Genomic DNA, 4,031 nt, shown 5'->3' on the forward strand with positions numbered 1-4,031 from the left:
ACACTGTGTAATGATCCACCAAAACCAAACTGCACACTAGAGATTGAAATGCAAACCGATAAATGCCCTGTTCTTAACCTCAACCATTTTACTCTTTGAAACTCCAAATACTTATGAATATAAAAGTTCTAACCTGATACTCAGCATATATTATGGTGTCTCTGTGACTTGTACAGTAAGACTTTTAGGTTGCACATTGCCATCAATTATATCATTCATTTTTAAAATCCTAGGACAACAAGATCTAAAATCCATGGGCTTTGGTCCTGACAGCCAGGGATTGCACTCAGTACATGATCACTTTATATTAATTAGCTAAACTCTGAAAGACAATTTGCTGCCTCACAAAATTATATTGATTCATTGCAATGGTTATGATAAGGGTTTCTTTTGAGAATAGAAATAAATTTCTCATGACAAAATTTGCTTTCTCTTTTGGTGTTTATGGACTTTTGATGAGCTTAAACCTCTCCTTCCCAACATAGCACTGAAAATAGATTATTTCTCCCTGTCGATCCTAGACACACTAAAGAAAGGAAAAACACTGAAAATGGTATGGGCTTTGTTCTCTGTCCTAAAAGATCATTTTTGACCTCTTCTTCATCATCTTCACCAGCGCCACCACCACCACCACCACCACCACCACCACCACCACCACCACCACCATCATCATCAACATCATCATCACCTTCATCATTTAATTTACATGAAATTGAATTTGGAATTTTGATACACCAAAGAATGAAATGAGAAGTATTGTGCTTGAAGAAGAGATATTAATGAATACTAAGTCCTGTACAGTCATTTTCATGTTTTAAAGATATTGCAATAGTTACTTCAGATGATTGATTGAAATGCTAGTGCCCTACACAAAAGAGTTTGGGAGTCCCTTAGTGAGAGAATGGTCTTTTACAGAAAGCCTTCATTATCAGACTTTGATTTAACCCATCTACCAACGAAGTGAAATTGTCCAAGAAACAGAATAGTGCCTCTCCAGAAACAGCTTTTATCCACTAATACGCATTTACTTCTATTTCATAAATGTCATGTTGATATGCGCTTAGGATACAATATGTTCTGATTTATAATGATATATTAGTATTACTTGGTTTAATTTTGAAAATTTCAAAGGGACATACCTATGCCATGATTGTATTCCATACAATTTTTAATTTGATCTTCAAGAGTTTCATGAAAACTGAAGTACCGAAAATGTATATCTTCCCATTCAAAACTTGTAACATCCATCATGTGAAACTCCCAGTGAACCTCAGTGGATTGATGTCTTTGAAATCATTTAAAGACTCTCTTACTGGATAATTGCAACTCTACAGAAGCTTCAATCCCATAGTGGCAGTTCCAGTTTGGCTGTAAACAAATCATTTTCTGTGTTTTTCAAAGGGTTTAAAATATTTTCATTAACTTTTAATATGAAGCTAGTTAGGACTTTGAGAAAAGGGGCAGACAGGCCCTAGAAATTATGTTTTTAAAATTCTTTTCTTAAAATTAGACTTTCTCATGCAATATATTTGAATTATGATTTCCCTTCCCTCTATTAACCCATTCTTCTATCCCTCTCTAGTCTTCTGTATCTACATTCTTCTGACTCTCATTAGAAAACAGTCATCTAAGAGTTAAAAGTAAAATGTAAGTTAATGAACTGGAGTAGAACAAAACAAGCAGATAGAAAAGAGCCAATGCATGCTACAAAAATCAGATACAGACACAGAGACCCAGACTTCAATTCACACACTCAGGAATTCCATGGAAACATAAAACCAGGAAAAAATATACACACAAAACATACAGAGCAAAAATTAATAGATAAATAAATAACAAAAGGAAAAATATATTCTGAAGAAAAAGTCCTAACAAGGATCTTCCAAAGGTAATATTGCGTTCCCTTAGTGCTTTATATGCAGTCTACCCTTAAAACTACTTTGGTTACACAGTGAGATTGCCTTGGAGAAAACTCAGTTTTCATTTTCAAATGATAACCCATGGGAGATAACTTCCAGTTTAGAGGTAAGGTGAGATGTAGGGCTTGGCTTCTTTCAAGTGCTAATTAATACGTAAGGAGATCTGTGAGATGCTGTCCTCTGAGCATGATACATTTGTGTCACTCAGGAACTCACAATAGTTACATCTATCTGAACAGACTCTATACAAAATTGATCCTGACTATACAAAGGAACTAAGCGCAGTGCTGGAGAATAGAAAATGATGTAGCTACGGGTGTCTTCCCAGTTGTTATATGTATAGCTTCAAGCACATGTTCACAGAAGAGGCTCAGGTTATATCTAGGGGGTCATGAAGCAAAAATGATAAAAGACATGCACGTGCTATTGGGATTTAGTATTAAGAGGGTATGTTTTTTGGGAAAGATATTAGACTTAGAGTGTAGAGGGCTTCCAAAAATGTGTTATGCATGTATGGAATTGTCAAAGAATAACTTGCTTTCTTAAAACTTCCAAATGTAACCACTAAGAACGGTTTGGCAGACATTCTTTCAAATCTGCTCTATTTGTTTTTAAAATTGGGTCTCAGTGTGTAGCTCAAATTGACCTAGAACTGCCAGTGTTCTTTCTACTGCCTCCCATGCTCTTGTAGCAGGTTTACTCTACATTGACAAAATTATAGAATATGTGTAAATCTTCTGTTTATGAAGTTTGATTACATAATGCTATATTCTGTCATGTGTTTTTCATTTAACAATATATCTTGATACATGTACATGGGAAATTTCTTCATGGAACATCATGCATTTAATAAATGGCAGTATACTCATTTGTTTAAATAATAACCTCATGGTGGCTTCCATATTAATTTCATTTTCATTAACTAAAGTTAGCTACAGAAAATCAGCATGGACACTGACTCAGGCCCTGTACTCAGTGGTGATTTTTTACATTATATTTTGTATAAATTACAAAACACGTTGTTGGAATGATGTCAAGGCTGTTAAGTAATGTAATATTTGTATAAATACTGCCAATTTCCATCTCAGAGATTATAATAAATACATATAGTCATCAATTTTATGTGAAAGAACCCATATTATACCATTCAAAATTAAATGAGACATATATTTTAAAAGGGTATCAGTCTCTGACTTCTGTCATTTGTTGAATAGGGGAAGGATTGGCGAAGTTGTAGCAGAGAGCAACCTCTATAGGAAGACCAGCAGTCTCAAATAAGCCAGACCTCTGAGATCTCCCAGACACTGAGCCACCAACCAGGCAGCATACACTAGTTGGTCTGATGCCCTGACACATGTATAGCAGAGGACTGATTGGTCTGGCCTAATCCTTGAGAGACTTGAGTCCACAGGGATTATGGTGTCTGGCAGGATATGGGGATCATCCTCTTGGAGTCAGGGAAGGAAGAGGTGGAATGGGATAAGGAATTGTGGGAGGGGACCAGGAGAGTGTACAATGGAAAGAATGTAAATAAGTAAAATAATATATAAATAGGTTCACTTATAGATTCAAATGCTAGATTCTTTTTATCATTTACATTGGAATTCAATCATGAAGTTTAGCGTTTTATGCTTACTGAACTGTGTAAGCATTAATCCTTAATTTACTCTTCATACTATGTGCGAATTTTCTCCTTTCTTATTACATTGCATCAATTGTGATTGCATATGTAGAAGGCTTACTCTTTATAATTTGTGCAGAAAATATATTTATGAATCATTTTATTTTAATGATCTGTTATGTGTGAATGTCTATGTATAGATATGTGCACACGAACACAGGTACCTGGGGAGACCAGGAGCTGCTTATACAGATGGTTGCAAGTGGCTTCATGGGTGTTGGAAACTGAACCTGTTTGCTCTTAAGAACAGTAAGTGCTCTTAACCACTAAGCTAATACTACAGTACTTACTCCATAATAAAATCAATCTATTTATAGTTTTCTGATGTATTTCAGGGTATCATTGAACTTGAGACAGCTTGCCACATTTTAAGTGCTATGACTATATTCAGGCATTATTTTTTCCAGCTTTCTTTTCTTTATCATCGTAAG

This window comes from Rattus norvegicus, unplaced genomic scaffold (assembly GCF_021556685.1).
Source record: "Rattus norvegicus strain SHRSP/BbbUtx unplaced genomic scaffold, alternate assembly SHRSP_T2T haplotype1-0000019, whole genome shotgun sequence".
Classification (NCBI taxonomy): domain Eukaryota; kingdom Metazoa; phylum Chordata; class Mammalia; order Rodentia; family Muridae; genus Rattus; species Rattus norvegicus.